General features: G+C 44.3%; 1 protein-coding gene across 3 annotated transcripts in view; it reads left to right on the top strand.

Moving 5' to 3' along the window:
- Positions 1-23,752, top strand: part of syt1a (synaptotagmin Ia) — a 345,191-nt gene that overhangs the window by 198,338 nt on the left and 123,101 nt on the right. The window contains exon 1 of one of the 3 annotated variants that reach the window (XM_067999280.1): positions 820-1,053. The exons of the other annotated variants lie outside the window; for them this stretch is intronic. The gene's annotated coding sequence lies outside the window, so the exon portion shown is untranslated. Of the gene's footprint in view, positions 1-819; positions 1,054-23,752 lie in introns of those variants that run through there. 3 annotated transcript variants of the gene reach the window in all.

Genomic DNA, 23,752 nt, shown 5'->3' with positions numbered 1-23,752 from the left:
TTCGTCACCCGTCAAGCTGCCTCGTAGACACCAAAAACAGTGCAGTTGAGGCCCGAGGACTAATTTCAGGGGCGAGCCTCCAGCTTCTGGAGCCTGAAAACGGGCCTAATTTTAGGCCGTGTTTCCTACATGCCTTTGCAGAAGGAGCAAATTACCCCTTTTTTTCGGTCTTAAAACAAGATAATACCAAGTGATACTGAAAGTTAAGGAGTTGGCTTCCTTTATTGTTGATTGAGTGGGTCTGTTTAAAGGAGACTCTGCCTGTATTATGAAGTACAGTTGCTCACATGCTGCTCCTCCTATTTTCATGCCCTGTGCTCCATTATAGAGAAGTTCCCAGTGATTCATGAGTGACAATCTGCCTGCAAACATCAGTCCCTTTTTGAGCTGATTTGCCCAATCTTCTCCTGATTATTTCCGTCTCTCTCCCATATAATTCTGGTTCTACAGCTGTCGACTAATGACTTTCCTGAATCACAATTTCATAATGTCGATAAAAATTTCAATTCTTTCCCCCCCTCCCCTCCAAGTTATTATTTCATTCATATACATCCCGAGCCACTGAAATCTGCTCAAAAATTTATTTGAGTCTGAATTGATGAGATTATTTAACGTACAAAATTCACAGGAGGCTCTGCAAGGCACACAAGCATTATATTAGAATTAACAGTCGGTGCAGTTATTTAGCATGTATCCTGGCGTCAGATTTATTGCTTAAGAGGATGCAGTATTTATAATGTGTGTCTGCACATCTGGGCCCAGTTTAACCAGCAGCAAGATTGAGATGTGGAATTAGCATACTGTTTCTTAGGGAATGCCCTTGAATCGCTTTAGTTTTTTTTTGCTGTCTCGGCTGAGATGTGAGCTGTGAAAGCGAGGAGAAGGCATTCAGCCCCTGAGCTCTGTGCAGGAAGGGTCCCAGTGTCACAGCCTGAGCCTCTGTCGAGATGCCCGGTGCGTAAGGAACAGTAAACGGCTGTGCTGTTGTACATGCTCAAGGGAAGCCCGTGTCATCTTACTCTACCTAACCCGCCGTCTGTTCTGTGAAACCAGGTAAGGACTTTTATCCAGGGCTGTTGACAGACTTTCCAATTGAGCGAGATAGTAATTAAATTGAAGAGATCGGGGGGGGGGGAAACTTTCCACCGTGTCGGCAAAGGTAACCAAGAAATGATGATACCTTATCAATCCCTCTGATATGTTCTTAATGCTAATGAGACCAAGATAGGATGATTTCTTATCAATCCCTCTGATATGCCCTTAATGCTAATGAGACTAAGATAGGAGGATATATTATCAATCCCTCTGATATGCCCTTAATGCTGAGACCAAGATAGGAGGATATATTAATAATCCCTCTGATATGCTCTTAATGCTAATGAGACCGAGATAGGAGGCTATATTAACAATCCCTCTGATATGCTCTTAATGCTGACACCAAGATAGGATGGTATATTAACAATCCCACTCATATGCTCTTAATGCTGAGACCGAGATAGGATGGTATATTAACAATCCCTCTCCTATGCTCTTAATGCTGAGACCGAGATAGGATGGTATATTAACAATCCCTCTCCTATGCTCTTAATGCTGACACCAAGATAGGATGGTATATTAACAATCCCACTCATATGCTCTTAATGCTGAGACCGAGATAGGATGGTATATTAACAATCCCACTCATATGCTCTTAATGCTGAGACCGAGATAGGATGGTATATTATCAATCCCTCTCCTATGCTCTTAATGCTGACACCGAGATAGGATGGTATATTAACAATCCCACTCATATGCTCTTAATGCTGAGACCGAGATAGGATGGTATATTAACAATCCCACTCATATGCTCTTAATGCTGAGACCGAGATAGGATGGTATATTAACAATCCCTCTCCTATGCTCTTCATGCTAGATCTGGCACTTGGCAGTTCTGACATCGATTTATTTTGGACGGAATTACGGTTCTGTTAGTTGTTGGCAGATCATAGTCTGAAGATCTCAGCTGGAAATCCTTTGACTCTCCAGCAGATATTATATATTTCAGTCATACACGATTATAGGTTTTTGTCGTGAATGGCTGCACGGTTGTGAAATGGAAGATGGGGAGAGAAATTTATCACATGATACTCCGTAAAACTCAAAGTGGGAGTGAAATCCACACAGTTTAGACAAAGTGTTGTCATTTCACGTGTTAATTCTGATTCTCATTAAAATGATTTAAGTGCTGCTGTGGCTTTATTTAAAAAGTATATGTTAAATGATATGATTAATAAGCCGAAATTGACTGGTTTTGTTTGTCCCTCAGTTTGTGCAGAATATAATTCCTTTAGATGCTAGGTTCCAAAATTTTCAGCACAGAAAGGGTTAATAAAGATATCTTTAAGAGATGTTCAGTTGACTGAGCTGGCGCTGCATTGTTACGTTTTATTAATAAGGAATAAATCAACAGCAATACATCATAGATTCTGTCCTCAAGTTCAAGTGATTAGTTTTATTATTTTTTTAAAACAGAAACAGAAATTGATCCTCATTGCTAAAAGATAAAAGGATAATTACTTCTAGTTTATGTGCTCTTCTCTCTGCGTTGGCTTTTATTAGTTGCTATTTTAATATGGTGCAATTGCTTTCTTCCTAATTGCTTGCATTGCGTGTACAATTATATTGTCATCCTATAGAGGTGATTCCGTGATCCCATTGTAATCCGGATTCTCTGACTCGCACTCTGCGAGCGTGGTTCTTCACTGAGAAAGCGGGACTGTGGAATTTCTGCCTATATGTCAACCTCCTTGCTAAATTATTATTGAATTTAGTACGGCATTGGAAGGTGTACATGATTTGTTGGCCGAAATGCTCACAGAAGGTTTCCCAAACTGTTTGGATAAGCGAGGCCCCACTGTATCCCCGTTTATTGCTCCCAGTTCCCAATTGCTCTGATCAGCGTGAGTGTGACAGCAGTCTCCTCAGGCTTGAGAGAGTCGGCTGAAGAGTTCGAGCTTGGGATAGACAATGGTAAACAATTTTACAACACCAAGTTATAGTCCAGCAATTTTATTTTAAATTCACAAGCTTTCGGAGGCTACCTCCTTCCTCAGGTGAACGATGTGGAAAGGAGGTAGGAGGTAGCCTCCGAAAGCTTGTGAATTTAAAATAAAATTGCTGGACTATAACTTGGTGTTGTAAAATTGTTTACAATTGTCAACCCCAGTCCATCACAGGCATCTCCACATCATAGCTTGGGATACAAAGAGCCTGCATTTCTATAATGCCTTACACCACCTCCGGACATCACAATGTGCTTTACAGCCAATGAAGTACTCTTTTTTGAAGTGTAGTCACTGTTGTAATGTAGGAAAGGAGGCAGCCAATTTGCGCACAGCAAGATCCCAGAAACAGCAATCAGAGACATTACCAGATCATTTTTTTTTTAGTGATGTTGATTGAGTGACAAATATTGGCCAGGACACCAGCGAGAAATCCCCTTCTGTTCTTCGAAATAGTGACACGAGATGTTTAACATCTCATTCGAAAGACGGCACCTCTGACAGTGCAGCACTCCCTAAGTACTACACTGGGAGTGTCGGACAAGATTTTGTGCTCAACTCTCTGGAGTGGGACTGAAACCCATGACCTTCTGACTCAGAGGTGAGAGTGCTACTCACTGAGGCACAGCAACTCCATGCAATCCACAGCAACCCAGAATAAAAACACGCATAGTCTTAGGAAAATAATTACATTCAAAATATGTGTTAATAAGAAATCATAGACTATCAGGGTCATTTTGTGAGGCTAGACTCTCAATTTGGAATCTCGTTAGATGGGGGCAGGGGTCGGAGACAGGTCTATACCATCATAGGGCTGATTCTGTGTTCACAGATCGGCCATGATCTAATTGAATGGCGGAACAGGCTCGAGGGGCTGAATGGCCTACTCCTGTTCCTACGATCCTGCCCAAACTTTCTGTTTGACAAGGCTAGCCTTTATGTACCTGCATGGGATGTTTCAAAATAGGGATTAATAAGAAACTGATGGACAGCAAACCAGTAATGAGACTTTCATCGCTTATTGAATTAAGAGAGAGCAGCTGAATTCGGAAATGGAGAGAGACAAAGGAAGCTAATTGCGACCAGAGTGGACAAAGATGCTTCTGAATAATTAAAATCGCAGGCAAGCACACTTCAGTAGTTTGGATCTTACATGACTCATTCGACAGAACCCTTTTCTTTTTGTTAACAAGGAAATTGCACACCCATCACGTCAATTTTGAATAGAGGAGATAAACATTGGAAAACTGAGCAAAAATAAAATAAAGCGTAAAAATTAAAGTCGATGATTCATTCGCAGGTGAGATCGTTGCGAAAGGGCTTGTACTGCGTAGGAGGTGAATTGTCCGTGAGTTGTTTATGGCTTCATAGAATCATACAGCACAGAAGGAGGCCATTCGGCCCATCATACCTGTGTCGGCTCTTTGAAAGACCTATCCTATTAGTCCCACTCCCCCCGCCTTTTCCCCATAGCCCAGCAAATTATTCCCCTTCAAGTATTCATCCAATTCCAATGAAAAGGCACAGATCTAAAAGATAAACGCATGCAATGATATTCCTACAATATAAACGGTTATCCACAGTCTATCCTTGCCTTTGAATTACAGTTGACGATTAATTATGTCCAATTTCAACTTAAAAAGCTGACGTCCCATTTTTGACATTCAACCGTGGCACAGCGAAAAGGTTTTGTCTGTCTGCTATAATATAAATGGATAACATCATTACATTCACTGCAAAGAAAAGGACTGTCCCTTGTAATATTGTATTTTCCAATGATTTTTACAGACTGTATCAAAATATTTCATTATCATACTGTAGATTCTGTCTCAAACCCAGGATCCACTTGAGCCTGAAATATATGAGCCATGCTTCTGAAACCTTAATTAAGTCATACCAGAAGGGAAAAGGCAGAACTGTCCAGTTACCCAGATTTAATGCTGTTACGGTCACCTTAATCCCATTACCACCGAGTCTCTGTGAAATGATGCAGACGCTGCCTTTTAATTGCCTGTGAACGTATAATTCAGATCCAGCCCATGAGTGGGTTTTTGCATGATGCATGTGAAAGGTGTGTTGTTTACCAAATTGTGATGCGGCTGGACAACTCCTGATGATCTGCACCACGTCTCGGGGCCTTGTGGTGTTGTACTGTGAAAACCGGCTCTTAAAACAGCCAGAACCCTTTTCCAATGATTCCACTCGCCTGTTTTGAATGCCTGCCGATCCAACAGTAACTGATCGGTAATTAGGTTGTTACAGTAAAATGCTCATTTATATGTTATTATTTTAATGGAGATATGAAGTGTAACACTCCTGGTTAGCTTTTCCATGTGACTTCAAGTAGAACATACAGAAATATAACATGCTAGTGTTAACAGGACTGTAGTATATTAACATAGGCTGACATATCAATATAGTGTTATATTAACATAGACTGTAATATATTAATATAGTATATATTAACTTAGAATGTAATATTTAATATAGTGTAATGTATTAACATAGACTAATATATTAATACACACTAATATATTAACCTATACTAATATAGATTGTAATATTAGTTTAGACTAATTAACATACACTATTGTTCTTTATTTGTCTATATTAATATAAAAGTACAGTTTCATCACTTAGAAATAGGAAACTGATACAAAACATTTCCTTGAAGTTGAAGACAGGGATATTACAATATGATGCTGTAGTAAGGATTATAAAAGGATACAGGAAAGGCCAGGGAAATGGAATTACAGTGGCCGGCTCCAGTTGAAGAGCTAGCACCAGCACAGCTGGCGCGATGGGCTGAATGTCCTCCTTTTTTCTGCAATTGCTACGATTTTAATTTTTAATAACTAATGTTTTTATTTATTTATATAAAGACTATCATGGGCCTTGGAAAAGAATATTTTAAAAGTATCGTTTTAATATGAAAGGCATTTTCAGTCTAAACAAAGACCTTTGAGCTTGCCTGTGAGCATCAGAAGCCATAACAGGTTCACTTAAGCTGCAACTGCTATAACAGGCCTTTGGAATATCTCCACAAGTACAGAATACATTAAATTTAGCAGTATTGATTTTTTTTTTGGAAATAAGGAATTTTATTCCTTCTAAAACCGCACTTTCGGAAGGATGTCAGGACCTTGGAGAAGGTATAGAAGAGATTTACTAGAATGGTACCAGGGATGAGGGACTTCAATTATATGATGAGACTGGGGAAGCTGGGGTTGTTCTGAGAGCAGAGAATTTTAAGGGGAGATTTATTAGAGATGTTCAAAATCATGAAGGGTTTTGATAGAGCAAATAAGGAGAAACTCTTTCCACTGGCAGGAGGGTCAGTAACCAGAGGATACAAATTTAAGGTAATTGGCAAAAAAGCCAGAGGTGCGATGAGGAGAAATGTTTTTTACGCAGCGAGTTGTTATGATCTGGAATGCACTGCCTGACAGGGCGGTGGAAGCAGATTCAATAGTAACTTTCAAAAGGGAATTGGATAAATACTTGAAGGGGGAAAAAATTTACAGGGCCCTGGGGAAAAGCGGAGGAGTGGGACTGATTGGATAGCTCTTTTTCAGCGAGCCGGCACAGGCATGATGGGCCGAATGGCCTCCTTCTGTGCTGTAAGATTCTATGATTCTATAAAGCATTATTTCCACAGAAATAAACCCAAGCTTTCAATTTGAACACTGAAAGTGAGGCACATTATTTTATATCTCACTAAAGAAGTGAAGGGCATAGGGGAAAAAAAAAACCATCGTCAGCGAAATCGATTCTGATTTCTGCGTGTGATTTAATTTGACTGTGCTCTTTTTTTGTCCACTTTACCATTAGGAGAGCATGTTCTAATCTAAGTGACTGTTAACAAAATATCTCACTGATGCTCTGCTGGCTCATTCTGTTTGAGGCAAAATTGTTGTCATGAGCAAATTATTACTGTGCAGCGGAAAGGACGCCTCATCATTTTATTACTTCCTGCTGAATTCTGAAAATAACACACAATTAAAAAATGTTAGAGGAAAAAAATATATTGTAATTATGATTTAATTAGCCTTGCCATATGTTTCCAGAAAGAAAACAGCTCAGAACAGTCAATAGGGGCTGAAATGTTTCCACTTTGGGAGGTGACCAAAACTAGGGGTCATAAATATAAGATAGTCACTAATAAATCCAATAGGGAATTCAGGAGAAACTTCTTTACCCAGAGAGTGGTGAGAATGTGGCTCACTACCTCAAGGAGTGGCTTAGGGGATAAGCATTGATGCATTTAAGGGGAAGCTAGATAAACACATGAGGGAGAACAGAGCAGAAGGCTGTGCTGGTCCGATGAGGTTAAATGAAGAGGGGTGGGAGGAGAATTTTAAAATTGAGGCGATGCTGGACCAGGAGCCAATGTAGGTCAGCAAGCACAGGAGTCATGGGTGAGCAGGACTTGGTACAAGTTAGGATACGGGCAGCAGAGTTCGCAAAGCAAACAGGCATGACCAGTGTAGGAAGGCAGCTCGCTAAAACAGTTTTCCCTTTCTGCCCAACCCAGAGAACAATGTTAAGACTGGCTAAACTCATAAGAAACATGAGAAATAGGAGCAGGTTAGGCCATACCGCCCCTCGAGCCTGCTCCACCATTCAGTCAGATCATGGCTGATCTTCAACCTCATCTCCACTTTCCCGCCCGATCCCCATATCCCTTGATGCCTCCAGAGTCAAAAAATCTATCTATCTCAACCTTGAATATACTCAACGACTCAGCATCCACAGCCCTCTGGGCTAGAGCGTTCCAAAGATTCAGAACCCTCCTGAGTGAAGAAATTCCACCTCATCTCCATCTAAAATGGCCTGTGACTATGCCCTCTAGTTCTAGACTCTCGAGCCAGGGGAAACATCCTCTCAGCATCTACCCTGTCAAGCCCCCTCAGAATTTTATACATTTCAATGAGATCACCACTCTTTCCTCTAAACTCCAGAGAGTATAGGCCCATTCTACTCAATCACTCCTCATAGGACAACCCTCTCATCCCAGGAATTAATCTAGTGAACCTTCACTGCACCGCCTCTAAGGCAAGAATATCCTTTCTTAGATAACTCAGGTTCCAATAAGAAAGAAAAAAGAAAAGAAAAGAAAAACCTTTCACAACCTTAGGATGTCCCAAAGCGTTTAACAACCAATGAAGTACTTTTTTGAAGTATAGTCACTGTAGGAAATGCGTCAGCCATTTTGCACACAGCAAGATCCCACAAACAGCAATCTCATAATGACCAGATAATCTGTCTCAATTATGTTGATTTGAGGGATAAATATTGGCCAGGACACTGGGAAGAACTCCCCTGCTCTTCTTAGAATAGTGACATGGGATCTTTTACATCCACCTGAGAGGGCAGACGGGGCCTCGGCTTAATATCTGATCCGAAAGACGGCACCTCCGACAGTGCAGCGCTCTCTCAGTACCGCACTGGGAGGGTCCGCCTAGATTATGTGCTCAAGTTTCTGGAGTAGGACTTCGATCTACAACCTTCTGACTCAGCCAAGGGTGCGACCCACTGCATCAAGGATGATACCTTAGCTTCCCTGCGCTTATTAATGGGTTTACCACTACTCCCCTGGATCACAGACTAACATCTTCTCCACAGTGACGTCTCTGAAACTGATGACTGTCATTGTACTTCTAGATCTCTCCATCAACGTCGTCCTCAACAGATGTAACGTTAGCCTGATGACAGAGTGATGGAAGCGTCTCAAAATATAACGAACGAACGAATGCTCATTTTCCATCAATAGCAGAAACTACAGGGGGCTGATCCTACAGTCGTACTTGCCAGCCTTCCCAAATCAACTTATCCTTCAACACTTCCACAGAATGGTGAAGGAAAGCCTTGAACTGCAGGTTGAATTTATAGGCTCTGCCCCATTATAGGGTTACCAACCCTCCAGGATTGTCCTGGATTGTCCTGGAGTCTCCCGGAATTGAAGATTAATCTCCTGAACACTGCTGCAAGCAATACCCAGAAGAAAAATCATAGGGAAATAAAAAAAGTGTTTTTTGTTTTCTTTGAACTTTTCTGTTTGTTAATTATAAAAATATTGGAGATGGGGAGAAAAGACTATTTGACTGACAGTCAAGACTCATCCAATCGGGTAATGAAGAGTCTATTCATTTTCTGATTGGCCGTGGGAAGGCGGTGCACCACGAGGATGGACATGCCGGGTGACCAATGGCGGGAGTGTGGGGGGGGGCGGGGCAATTGGAGGCAGGAGGTCATGTGATGAAACCTCCAGGAATACGTCCAACCAGAGTAGGCAACCGTGGCCAATGTCTGAAGCAGGGACAGTAAATTCTTTTAGATAGTTGCTTTGAGAAAAAAAACAAATATTAAAAGATATGGGGAGCAAACAGGAGAGTGCTATTAGATTATGGGTCCTGTGGAGAAAAACAGTGACATAAACTTGATGGGCTGAATGGTCTTTTCCATGCTATAATATTCTTTGAGTCAAGTATTCTCACAAATATATTTTTTCTCCCAGAAAATACAATTGAACTGACATTGTAACTCATTCCATGTGCTTCATTTGATATATCTTGGGTTTTCATTGAGATGTGGACATCACTAGCAAGACCAGCATTTATTGCCCATCCAAACTGCCCTGAGAAGGTGGTGGTGAGCCGCCGCCTTCTTGAACCACTGCAGTCCCTGTGGTTATTCTTATAGAGATCTGATACAACTGAGTGGTTTGCTTGGCCATTTCAGAGGGCAGTTAAGAGTCAACTATGTTGGTGTGGGACTGGAGTCACATATAGGCCCAAACCGGGTAAGGACGGCAGGTTTCCTTCCCTAAAGGATATGTGAACCAGTTGGGTTATTATGACAATCCGACAGCTTCACGGTCACTTTTACCGTAATCAGCTTTTTATTTTCAGATTTTATAAACTGAATTCAAATTCTCAAACTACTGTGGTGAGATTTGAACTCACATTTTCTGAATTATTGGTCCCAGCCTCTGAATTACTAGTCCAGTAACTTAACCACTACGCTACTATACTCACGATCGCCATCAGTAGAAGATGAATTTAATTATATTAAAGATGACCCTGTTGCTATTCCAATGCTCTCCAGGCAGGCCTCCCATCTTCCACCCTCCATAAACTTGAGCTCATCCAAAACTCTGCTGCCCGTATCCTAACTCGCACCAAGTCCCGTTCTCCCATCACCCCTGTGCTCGCTGACCTACATTGGTTCCCGGTCCGGGAATGCCTCAATTTTTAAAATTCTCATCCTTGTTTTCAAATTCCTCCATGGCCTCGCCCCCTCCCTATCTCTGTAACCTCCTCCAGCCCTGCAACCTGCCGAGATCTCAGCGATCATCCAATTCTGGCCTCTTGAGCATCTCCGATTTTAATCGCTCCACTATTGGCGGCCGTGCCTTCAGCTGCCCAGGCCCTAAGCTCTGGAATTCCCTCCTTAAACCTCTCCATCTCTCCAACTCTCTCTTCTCCTTTAAGACAGTCCTTAAAACCTACCTCTTTGACCAAGCTTTTGGTCATCTGTCCTAATACCTTCTTATATGGTTCGGTGTCAAATTTTGTTTGATAATCGCTCCTGTGAAGCTCCTTGGGGCGTTTTACTATGTTAAAGGCATTGTATAAATGCAAGCTGTTGTTGTTGATTATATTGACGGCAACTCCCGACTCCTGTACAATTACGGAAGATATACTAGAGGTTGTCAAACATAGCAGAAAGATCTGAGAATGACATCGCACAGACCAAGAAAGCTGCATGAGCCCATAAAGCAGGCACCACTGCACTAACAGGCAGAGGCAGTCTTGCATCAACAGTAAGATGCTCAGTAGCCAGAGGCAGTGGCAGATTTGTACTTTGAACAGTTCCATGCTCAGTACTGGCAAAATATTAGTGTCTGAAATCAGAGTCATATATCAGAAATCCTTATAGGAACAGGAGTAGTAAAAGAAATTGTACTTTAACGACAGAGATAAGCATTACAATTTTCAATCTTGTATTTAGAGGCCCAAAGCTGAGTGCTTTTGGGATCTAATGATCCAAATATTAGTTTCGGAGACTCGGGTAATCGAGAAATGGACTTTCAGCTTCAAACTCTGCTTCAGGTTGCGAAAATCTACTGATCCAGAAACCGACTGACCATCTCTAATAGACGGACGTAAAGGAGCATGAGAAGGTGCAGGTAGAAGATAGAAAGAGCAAGAGGATAAAAGGGATTAAAGAAAAGAGGAAAGTAGTTTGCATCTGGTGGGGAGGAAGAGAGAGAGAGATTTATTTTTAATTTTTGAGGTAAAATATGTACCTGCTGCCAAGAGGAGCTTGACCATGACAGATAATGGCAAGCAGAAAGTTATATCGTCACTCGGTAACTTTGTACTCTTGGGGCAAAGAGTAGGATGGGTGTGAGCTCAGCGTCAGTGTGAGTGAGTGATGCTGACAAGGCAACATTTATTGTTCCTCCCTACTCATACTGAAGGCATTGAGTCAACCATATCCTTCTATTCCTTTCTCCCTCGTGTGTTTATCTAGCTTTCCCTAATAGGCATCTATGCTATTTGCTTCAACTACTGTATATAGTAACAAGTTCCTCATTCTAACCACTCTCTGGGTAAAGAATTTTCTCCTGCATTCTTTATTGGATTTACTAACGACTATCTTGTGGCCTTTAGTTTTGGATTCCCCCACAAGTGGAAACATCTTCTCTAAGTCTATCCTATCAAACCCCTTCATAATTTTAAAGACCTCTATTAGGTCACCTCTCAGCCTCCTTTTTATAGAGAATTGAATTTCACAACTTGTTATGGTGGGAATTGAACCTCTGTTATTAGTCCAGCATCATAACCACTAGGCTACTATTCCCTACAAATATAGGAATATAGCAGTGGGCCATTCAGCTCCTCGAGCCTGTTCCGCCATTCAATTAGATCATGGCTGACCTGCATCAAACAGCAGTGAAAAGAAAAAGAAAGAAATTGCATTTATATGGCACCTTTCATGACCTCAGGATGTCCCAAACTGCTTTACAGCCAATGAAGCACTTTAGAAATGTCGTCACTGTTGTAATGTAGGAAACGCGGCAGCCAATTTGCGCACAGCAAGATCCCACAAACAGCAATATGATAATGATCAGATAATCTGTTTTAGTGATGATGGTTGAGGCATAATTATTGGCCAGGACACCGTGGATAATTCCCCGGCTCGTCTTCGAAATAGTGGTCGTGGGATCTTTTACATCCACCTGAGAGGGCAGGCGGATGGAGCCTTGGTTTAACGTCTCCTCCAAAAGACAGCACCTGTATACTCATACACGTACTCCATGAAGCGACCATATATATATATATGTATATTCACACATATACTCCATGAAGTTACCGTATGTATAAGTGTATACTCACACATACTCGTGTGTGTGTGTGTGTGTGTGTGTGTGGTCATACATATGTTTTGAGGCAGATCTTAGTTTTTAATGAAACCAAAGTTTTTATGTCAGTCAAGATGCCTTATTCAATCTGTACTCAGAACGGAACTGGCTGAAACAAGCCTAATTATGTGTATTGTTAAGGTTTCGTCCAGTCTGGCAGGAGGCCTGAGCTCTACTGATTGATAACCTGCTGTTCTATGCCTTAGCAAACTGATTTTATTTCATTCAACCAACCATGTCCTGCTTGACGTGGAGTCTCGGGAATGAGGAAAGGAGGCAGTGTCTGCCTTGATAGAATCAGTCCGCGGTCAAAAGTGAATCTACTATATCATTACCGAGTGGTGTTTGAAATTATGGGGAGGAACAAGAAATATATTGACCTCAAACCCACATTCAACAACAATGGCGCATTTAACGTAATAAAACGTCCCAAGGCGCTTTACTGGAGCGATTATCAAACAAAATTTGACACCGAATCACAGAAGGAGATATTAGAACAGGTGACCAAAAACTTGGCCGAAGAGGTAGATTTTAAGGAGCACCTTAAAGGAAGAGAGAGAGGAGGAGAGGTTTAAGGAGGGAATTCCAGCGCTTAGGGCCTAGGCAGCTGAAGGCACGGCCGCCAATGGTGGAGCGAAGAAAATCAGGGATGCGCAAGAGGCCGGAATTTGAGCAGCGCAGAGATCTCAGAGGGTTGTAGGGCTGGAGGAGGTTACAGAAATAGAGAGGGGCGAGGCCATGGAGGGATTCGAAGAGAAGGATGAAAATTTTAAAATTGAAGCATTGCAGGGCCGAGAGCCAGTGTAGGTCAGCGAGCATAGGGGGGGTGATGGGTGAACCGGACTTGGTCCGAGTTAGGATATGGGCAGCAGAGTTGTGGATGAGCTCAAGTTTATGAAGGGTGTAAGGTGGGAAGCCGGCCAGGAGAGCGTTGGAATAGTCAAGTCTACATTCAGGCCTAGTTTAACTGGGAGCGACAAGTTCTAGTGAAGGTGGCCCTATAATTTATGCTGTGGTTAGTTATTGTGATTTTCTGTGCAGTTTCTCTATGCATAACCAATGGAAAAATTAGAAACACCAGCCAGCCTCCTGTGGAAGTGCTCGTGGAGAATCTTGGGTATTTGGCACAGTGGTGAAGGTTACTTAAGATCGCCCCCAAAGGCACTGCCCCCCCCGCAGGGTCACTGCAGGAGTGGTGAATGTGGGGGAGTAGAGTGGGGGCACCTCATTAGCATGAGGCAGGGAGGTACAAGCACCATTATGACCCCATCCCTGGCACCTGCCTGCCCCATGCTACTGAAAATACCTGCCTTGTTTCAGCCTTGAAGTGGGGGAGGTGGGGTCTCCAATGCCCAATGCCCCCCCCCCACAACCGAGTGTGGGGCCTTTCTTTGCAGGGGCCAGCAACCTACATTCACTCAGCATCCCACCCACCACACTAAAATGCCACGGTCCCCACCGTGGATTAGGAATGGGAGCTCCTGGTTTAGGGACTCCCCACCCCTGGTTCCGCCCCCAGCTAACAAAAGGAGGCCGGCAGAACCCCTGAGGGATTTCAAGGCCAATAAAGGGAACACTGGGACATTCATCCTTATCTGGCGAATAAGTCCATTGGGTGTGAATCACGTTTATGCCCGCTTTTACATCCTAGGTGGGCGAGTGCTGGGAAATTGGGGAGCAATTTCCTACCACACATGGTGGCGGATGCTGAATGTACCCACCCCATATTTTAATGATATGCTAAATGATATATCATCACAAATATATCATCCAACGTATTTTCCATTGTTAATGTCTCAACTGGGCTGGCCGGTCCCAATTAAGAGAGACCAGGGAATCTGGCACATTCACTCTGGTGATGTTGCTGGCTGAACAAGAGCAGCCCCCAACATCCCACCGAACCCGATATAAACGCAGTTTTCTATCCATTGCACCTGTGCACTTAGCCAATTGAAGGACCGCAGGGCAATTTTATAATGTGTTGATTGCCATATTTCAACAAACCCGATCCTTTAAAGGGGTCAATGCCGTCTCTCAAATAGTTACACGACCCCTGAGCTTTGCAGGGCTACGGGGAAAGAGTGGGGGGGGGGGGGGGGGTGGGGAGAACTGGGACTAATTGGATAGCTCTTTCAAAGAGCTGGCACTGGCACAATGGGCCAAATGGCCTCCTTCTGAGCTATGATTCTATGTAAGAGCAGTTTTGTGTTAACATATGAACAATCCACCTATTTATTTGTCCTCGGGATGCAGGTGACGCTAACAAGGCCGGCATTTGTTGTTCATCCCTGGTTGAAGGTGGCAGTGGGCCTTCTCCTTGAATCACTGTGGTCGTTGCGTATAGTGAATGTTTTTATTACTGAGTGGCTTGGTAGGCCATAGCAGAAGGCATCAAGAGTCGAGCACATTTTATGAGACTAGGAGTTAAACATAGGCCAGGCTGGGTAAGGATGGTTACGAACATACGAAAATTGACGGCAGGAAAAGACCTGTCCCCTATAACTGCGATGTCTTGTGCACTACGATACTCCCCACCCCCACCCGGAAACCACGAGATCTCCCGAGAGAGGAGAAAAACCAGACAAAAAAACCCAGGGCCAATTAGGGGAAAAAATCTGGACAATTCCTCTCCGACCCCTTTTAGGCGATCGAAACTAGTCCTGGAGATCACTCTGGCCCTGACTAATGTAACACGGTTACCTACCTTTTTATAGAGAAAGCCGTCACTTACTTTGAAACAGCCAAGGGGGATGAGGAGTCACAAGCTGCAGCTGAAAGCCAGCTCTGAAACATTCTGTCAGTACGTCAACGTGATCAACGCAGCTCCCAGGAGCATGGGGAAGGATGGAAAGCTACAGCTGCTCATGTATCTAGGGGCGAGGGATCACTTGCTTCCCCCGATGGACCCTGCTGCTGGTGGAGAGCCCAGTGATCTCGAGGATGTACGAAGGCGTGGCCCTGCTCCGGGGTCACGCGATGGCCAACTCGCTGATCCGGGTCCTACATGTGATCAACATCATGCTAGAAGCCTCGCTAGTTAAGGGCATCGACCTGTAGTGTTGGTTTTCCAAAAAGCAGAGACCCTCCCCCCACCTCGTCTCCCTCTGACGGATTGGGGGGGGGGGGCGGTGGTGGGAGGGGCGCTCTGTCATTGGCGTCTAGGGTCCCGACCATGTGACACTTTACAGAGACGGACATCATACACACTGTACAAAGATGCCAGACTGGCCCTGGCAGAAGATCAGCCATGATCTGATTGAGTAGTGGAGCAGGCTCGAGGGGCCGTATGGCCTACTCCTGCTCCTATCTCTTATGTACCTTTTTGTACAAAAAGTGATCTCCACCCCAGCCAAAAATAGGTCCAACTCTCACTTGAAGGATTTCAGCGAATCAGCCGGCGGTCTGATCCAGAGGTCCACCATTCTCTGGGAAAGGAACCACCTCCTAACATCTAACCTAGCTCTGCTTTTTCGTAACTTGAAATTGTGACCCCCCAGGTCCTCCCTAACCTATTTAGTTGAAACAATTTTTCTACACAAACACCGTCTAATCCCTTCATCATCTTATAAAACGTTTCTCTGAAGTGTAAGGACCCATTTCTTTGAGCCTATCTTGGTAAAAGAAAGACAGATACTTGCATTTATATACTGCAGCACCTTTCATGGCCTCAGGATATCCTAAAGCGCACTACAGCCAATGAAGTACTTTTGAAGGTCTCTCTCTCACAGCAAGGTCCCACAAACAATAATGAGATAATGACCAGATCATCTGTTTTAGCAATGTTGGTTAAGGAATAAATATTGGCCAGGATACTGGGGAGACCTCCTCTGATCTTCTTCAAAACATTGCTATGCGATCTTTATCATCCACCTGAGGGGCCTCGGTTTAACGTCTCATCTGAAAGACGCTACACCTCCGACAGTACAGCACTCCCTCAGTACTGCACTGGGAGTGTCAGCCTAGATTACGTGCTCACGTCTCTGGAGTGAGACTTGAACCCGTGACCTTCTGACTGGGTAACCAAAACGCTTTAAACAAGGTTTTTTTTTGCAATTACCAAATTTATTAAATTCAAATTCCCAACTTGCCATGGTGGGATTTGAACCCTTCCCATTCTGGGTTGCTAGTCCAGTATCAAAACTCTTTCATCACCATACCTCACGGGGAGCATAGATCAGGTCTCAGCTCCCGCCGGCCCCCACCCCCCCCCCCGAGGGCTTGGATATGAGGTTACCTAAAGAGTCACGTAAAGCCTTGGAAAGTCTGTCCCGAGTAAGCTAATTAATTGAAGCAAACCTTGCACTGCCAGAGATCATTCATAAATATTCAGAACAGCTCTTCGCTGAGTGATGGACTCTGATTAGAGAATCCCAAGATTTGTTCAGCTGCCAATAACTGCCAGCTCCAACTTTCAATTAGTCCACACAACTAGAGTAGATGCTGAATAAAGATGTATGTTTCCTTATGCTTGGCCGGTTTTGATGGGACATAACACTGGTTTTCTTTTAGTCCTCTGATCAGTCTCTTTGGCAAGATTAGCATTGGTTTCCATTCTCTGAGCCGGATATCAGTGCATTTATCACAGGCAACCCAGGCAACTGTGTCACCACTTTGACAGGTCAGTGTGTGTCTCATTCTTTCATTAATACAGCTCACATTTGCCCTATCCATTAACTCCTTCCCTCCTTGTTCCTATCTGGGTTTGATAATTACTCAGGTACTTTGTTCAGATGTGCAGGATGGGTAGAGAGAGAGTGGGCGGATCTCCTGCCTGGGGTCAGAATTCGGGGTGGGACCAGACTGCACTGTGCTTCTGCCTCGTGCAAGATGAGTGTGAAATTCCAGTCGTGGGAGGGGGGGCAGGGAGATCTTCCTTCCACCTCCCTCTTCCCCCATGTCAAGGAGGTGTGTCTGAAGGACTTACCCTGAGGGTTCTCCATTAGACCCAATGGACCTCTCCATCAATGTCCCCTAGCCCCGTAGCAATTTAAAGATTGTTGCTCTTTGGCCATTCCTGGGCCTCAGCTCCACCCTTGGGGCACCATGGCAAGGCTCCAATTTATCTCCTAACTGTTGGGGTGGGCACCGCTGTAGCCACCTCATGCGTGTGTGCTGCCCATCCTGATTGTGTTGTGGATGTCAACCGTGGCTCAGTGGGTAACACTCTTGCTTCTGAGTCAGAAGGTTGTGGGTTCAAGCCCCACTCCAGACACTTGAGTACATTATCAAGGTTGGCACTCCCAGTGTAGTATGAGGGAGTACTGCACTGTCGGAGCTGCTGTTTTTCAGATGAGACGTTAAACCAAGGCCCTGTCTACCCTCTCGGGTGGACGTAAAAGATCCTGTGGCATTATTTTGCAAGGGATTTCTTCCCAACATACTTCCTTGACAATATTTACCCTTCAACCAACATCACTAAAAAACAGATTATCTGGTCATAATCCCATTGCTGTTTGTGGGATCTTGCTGTGTGCAGATTGGCTGCCGAGTTTCCTACATTACAACAGTGACTACACTTCAAAAAGTACTTCATTGGCCGTGAAGTGTTTTGGGACGTCCTGAGGTTGTGAAAGGCGCTATATAAATGCAAGTTCTTTCTCTTATAGTTTGGTATATTCAGCAATGGATGTATTCCCTATGGAATAAGAACAGGGAATGCTGGAAAAATACAGCAAGTCAATCCGCCCACCGTAAAGGGAATGAACAGGTTAATGTATCACTTACAGATCCTTCATCAAAACTGAAAGAGGAACAATTGGTTATCTTCCAGCTTTCGGATCTGATGAAGGGTGTACATCTAAAATATTAAAATAAAACTATGTGCCATAAGTAAAAGATAGTCACCAATAAATCTAATAGGGAATTGTGGTTAGAATGTGGAACTCGCTATCACAAGGAGTTGTTGAGGTGAATAGCATAGATACATTTAAGGGGAAGCTCGATCAACACATGAGGAAGAAAGGAATAGAAGGATATGCTGATAGGGTGAGATGAAGCAGGGAGGGAGGAGGCTCGTGTGGAGCATAAACACCGGCAAGTTGGGCCGAATATCCTGTTTCTGTGCTGTACATTCTATTGTAATTCTATCTTTTCTCCTTTCAGATGCTGTCAGATCTGCTCTCTTTTACCAACATTTTCTCCTTTCATTTCAGATTTCCAGCATTCGCAGTGGGGTTTTTTTTTTAGGTTCTGCATGGAATTGCGATTATGTTAAGACGATCAAAGTAAACGCCTGACGACGACTCCTCCACCCACCACTCCTGACACGTGCCCAGCCCCCGCTGAGCTGCGAGCCCCCCCTTTGGGGTTATTTTTCAAACTCCTGTCAGTTCTGGCCTGTCACATTTGGTTCCTTGAACCTCGTCTCGCTCCCTTGAGCAACAAATAAAAGCATCCAAATCTGTTCACTCGCTACCTGATTACCCGCACCGTGCCCTGACGTTTCTGCGCATGGAATCAAAGAGACTGAAAGTCAAGGTGTTTAAGAAACTAAAAAGGGAAGGGGAGAGAGGTTATGGGGTTATTCGATTACATTCCGGGGTGTGGGGAGATGAGTATAATGATTGACCTCCGGACTGGGCAGTGTATTTTTCTGTCAAGGTCACGATCAACTTTAGAAACTCAAACAGATTGTCTTATCTTCTTAAAGGAGAAGGAACGTCTGTAGGTGTGAGTGGGGAGGATACTCTGTTCAAACTATGCATCCTTTTTACAAAAGAAAATAGTGGGCCATAATTTGCTGTAGTGGGGCATCTAATGGCATCTGCCCTTGCACATTTAGGTTTTAGATTTTTTTTTTGCGTGGCAAGTTCTTAAAAGTGCGAGCTGGTAACGGCGCAGCGAGGGAAACAGGGCATCTGGGACCCGAGTGAACAGGGCAAGCGACTGGGTATCTCCTTAACCAGTGAGATTGGACTGAGAAGGAAGTGTGAGTTAGAGTGGGTGAATTCAATGTCAAATCAAGAATAGAAAGAGAAATAATGAGGGAAAGAAAGATTGGATTAAGAGAGAGAAAAAAAAGAGAAAGGAAAATTTTTTAAAAATTATTTTAATTTAAAATTTTACATTTTTAAAATCTCCAACAACAATTAATACCTGAAGGAATGAAACTTCACACTTTTTTAATAGTTAATTTTCAGTGCCGGAGAGGCGCTAACTGGGAGTAATTAACACTTGCCACGTCGTTAAAAGTGTACTTAGACTGAAATGGACAAGACTTATCTTGCTGTGACGAGTTTAGTTTGTATCTATCACGCAAATACAGCCATTTCACGCCTTTCGATGCATTTTAACGGTGAGGCAGACGGCGAGATGTCATTTTCGCAAAGCTAATGGCGGAGCAGCGCAACTCTGACGGCAACTTCTGGATTTCCGCATTTAACCGCGCATCTGCCCCTCGCCTGAAGCTGCTGTGCGATTTGCGCATAAATAACAGCGAGCACCATTAGCCTCACCGTTATTTTGACAGCAAATTCTGGCCCATTGCGCAGCCTGGAGCAGCACTGTCCACGATTAAAAGCAGCAGTGCACCGCGCGAGTTTTCCGCTGAGGGATCACCGAAGGAAATGGCGGCGGGTTTCAAACGGGTCGTCGATTCTCTCTCTCGTTCCCGTGTCGCGCTGAGGACGAATTCGAATTTCACCCCCTCCCCCTCGTGGGGAGCTTTTCAAAGCTGCTTCAATCTAAATCCGGACACGAAAAGACCACAGAATGTTTGCCTCAACTGCGTGATAAAATGCCAAGCGTTATACCTTTCATTTTGGCAGTCTCCAGTGACTTAATTATCCCCACATTCATTAGGCAGCTCTCCTCGGCCGTTTCATAGGCAACGTTACCTCGAATATTAAGCAGCGTCGGAAGATCATTGATGGCCCCGCTCGACGATGGGATGTAGAGGCTCAGTATAGGGTTAATTAGGGTTTCAGTGACCGTAGGAACAGAACCATTCGTAACGGCACAAAATTGGATGGAAACATTTTCCGAACAGATCCAGACTTGGTATTTGTGGTTGCCTTCTATCTGTGCTCATATCAGACAACTGAACCGTAAGTAATAGTTTAGACTGCAGGCTAAATAAAGCCCCGTGCGTTACCATGTGATCTAACATTCACATTTTTAGTCCGCGTGACACCAAATCCTGCTGTGAGAGGCATAGGTTTTGACGCTGGAATTCTCTTCAGTCTTTATGCAACGTATGTTACCAGAAAAGAGCACAAGGTTAATTTCCTTAATCAGATCTTAGAATGCTTGTCTATCAATTGTAAATAAATACCCATAGCGGCTTACGGTAAGGAGTACGTTCAAAAGGAAGACAAGGGGCTGGAAAAATAACAGCCTGTTAACGACGCACGCCGGTATTAATGCGCCAATCGGCCAGCAAGTTCAGGGGGTTAAGAGATACGCCGTGAGTTGTGAACCTCCACAACTCGCTGGTCGATTTACGCCGCTCCTCCGTCTGCTTCACAGAAACGACATCTCGCCCACAGCCTCCCCGTTACTTTTAAGAACTTGCTGGATTTGCACATGAATTGCCCATTAAACTCACCACAGAAAGTTAAGACTGGTAATTAAGAACCTAAGTATCCTTTAAACGACATAATAATTGTTAATCTAATGCTAATCAATCTCTCTGGCCCAGAAAGGGAACAATTTAAACTGTTCACTATCATTCTTTCAGGTAGAAAATTGTTGTTAGAAATTTTAAAATTGTCAAATTTTACATTTTTAACTTTTTTTTCTTACTTTTCCTTTCAGTCTTTTTCTCTCTCTCTCTTCTGTACCTGATTTGACTCTAGTTCGCCCTCCTTCTCCGTCGTTCCTCTGTTTCTTTCTCATTGGTTAAGGAGACAGACCGTTGGTCCTGCCGTTCACCACGGTCCCAGACGCCCCGTTACCCTCACCACGCCGTTATCAGCTCGCACTTCCACCAAGTCACGGGGCCAATAATTTTCAAGCTGAAGGGTGCAGGAAAATATCCAATCAATGGGGCACGTCGCAAGATGCCCCAATCCAACAAGATCCAGCCCATTACAATACAGTTAACTCTTTACCAAAATAGAGTCTTCGAGCAGACGATGGGGTACATCTTGAGAAGTGACGCTCCCGCCACAGGGCATCACATGCCGCGAGCGCCAATCGGGCATGGCGGTTAGCGCGGCTCGCTTAGTTTCCCGTCTATTACGGATGGAAGATTGTGGCGGGCTGCGGAATTGGGCGTCCAAACCTCTGTGCCCGATATCCTCAGTCCGCACTCTCCCAGCACACGGAGGGTTGGATTTTAACCCTCGGGCGGCCGACCATTCCCGCAGTGAAGAGGCTGGAGCCATTCTGAGGCCCTGGGCATGGTTTAAATAGAACCGGAGAGCTGCATCTCGGGACGTCCCGATTCAGGCCGGTGCAATATTCAGGGGTGATGGGGTGGGGAGTGGTCACAATCGTGGAGGACAGGAGGAACCAGGGTGGCAGAGGTCCTGATTATTGTTGTGGGGTCTAAAGCAGCTCCATTGCCAGTGAAGCTGGTCAGAGAGCGCACAGCGAATGACTAAAATGGCAATCGGAATCCTATGTAAAGAAAGATAGAACTTGCATTTATATAGCGCCTTTCACATAGTAAAATGTCCCAATGCGCTTCACAGGAGCGTAAATCAGACAAAACTTTGCACCAAGCCACATAAGTTGATATTAGGACAGGTGACCAAATGGTCAAAGAAGTGGTTTTAAAAAGCGTCCTAAAGGAGGAGAGAAAGGTGGAGAGGTTTCGGGAGGGAATTCCAGAGCTTAGGGCCCGTGCAGCTGAAGGCCACCACTGGTGGAGTGAAGGAAGTCGGGGATCCGCGAGAGGCCATAATTGGAGGAACGCAGAGATCTCGGAGGGTTGTCGGGCTGGAGGAGATAAGGAGGGGTAAGGGCCATGGAGGGATTTGAACACAAGGATGAGAATTTTAAATTCGAGGTGTTGCCAGACCGGGAGTCCGTGTAGCTCAATGAGCACAGGAGGTGATGGGTCAACGGGACTTGGTGTGAGTTAGGATACGGGCAGCAGAGTTTTGGATGAGTGGAAGTTTATGGAGGGTGGAAGATGGGAGGCCGGCCAGGAGAACATTGGAACGGTCGAGTCTGGAGGTCACAATGGCACGGGTGAGGGCATCAGCAGCAGATGGGCTGAGGCAGGGGCGGAGACGGGCGATGTTACAGAGGTGGAAGTTGGCAGTCTCGGTGATGGAGAGAACAAGATGAATCAATGTTAGAAACAAAAAGTGCAGTGATGCAGAACGTAATTTCGATTGAAATATATTTTCACATAATATAACATAAGGTCCTAAATGCGTGTGGCTGGTGACACACCAGTAACCCTCCTCAGTGTTAATTCAAATGTGCTATATTACAACATTGACTCAGAATCCACACCGTGCCAAATCAGTAAGGGAATGAGGAGGCAAGGAAAGTCACACTGAAAGCTTTGCACAGATCAGTGCTCTTGGATTTTACTTCTGTGGAGTCACAAAAAAAATTGTATCCGACACTCCATGAACGTGAAGTGATACAGGCTACACGGTAAAAATAAACTAACCGTGATTGGTTAGCAAGCGTCTCTCCCCAGAAACATTCAGGAACAGCATCTCAAGCCGTAGCCTTAGGTTGGGGCCAGGGCCACTGTCCTGTGCTATACAGCTGTTGGCCTCTTGACTATAACATCTACAGGGTTGTCAAGTTATTGTGTGCCTGATTATTTTCTCTAGCTGAATTGAGTTTGTGTTTTAGAAGTATGAATATATCAAATGGAACACAGTGTTTTTGGCCATTACAGTCATAGAATCTTACCGCACAGAAGGAAGCCGTTCGTGCCAGCCCTTCGCAAGAGCTACCCAATTCGTCCCATTCCCCTCGTTCTTTCTCCATAGCCCTGCAAATTTTTCCTTTTCAAGTATATATCCAATTCCCTTTCGCAAGCCACCACAGAATCTGCTTCCACCACCCTTCCAGACCGTGCATTCCAGATCATAACAACTCGCCACGTAAAACAGAAGTCTCCTCATCTTCCCCCGGCTCCTCTGCCAACCATCTTAAATCTGTGTCCCCTGGTTGCCGACCCGCCTGCCAGCGGAAACAGTCTCTCCTTATCTACTCTTATCAAAACCCCCTCACAATCATGTATCATTCTTGCACGGTGATTTTGCCTTTAAATGGCAAATGGCTAATGGCACCACGGGCCCTGCAATGATCTGGCTCACAGCTCAAAGTTCCTCCTTCCAAACAGCAGCTCTTTAGGGAGCATCATAGC

The sequence above is a fragment of the Heptranchias perlo genome, chromosome 18 (genome assembly GCF_035084215.1).
Source record: "Heptranchias perlo isolate sHepPer1 chromosome 18, sHepPer1.hap1, whole genome shotgun sequence".
NCBI lineage: Eukaryota > Metazoa > Chordata > Chondrichthyes > Hexanchiformes > Hexanchidae > Heptranchias > Heptranchias perlo.
The sequence above is the reverse complement of the archived record's forward strand: the minus strand, read 5'-3'. Positions and strand labels throughout refer to the sequence as shown.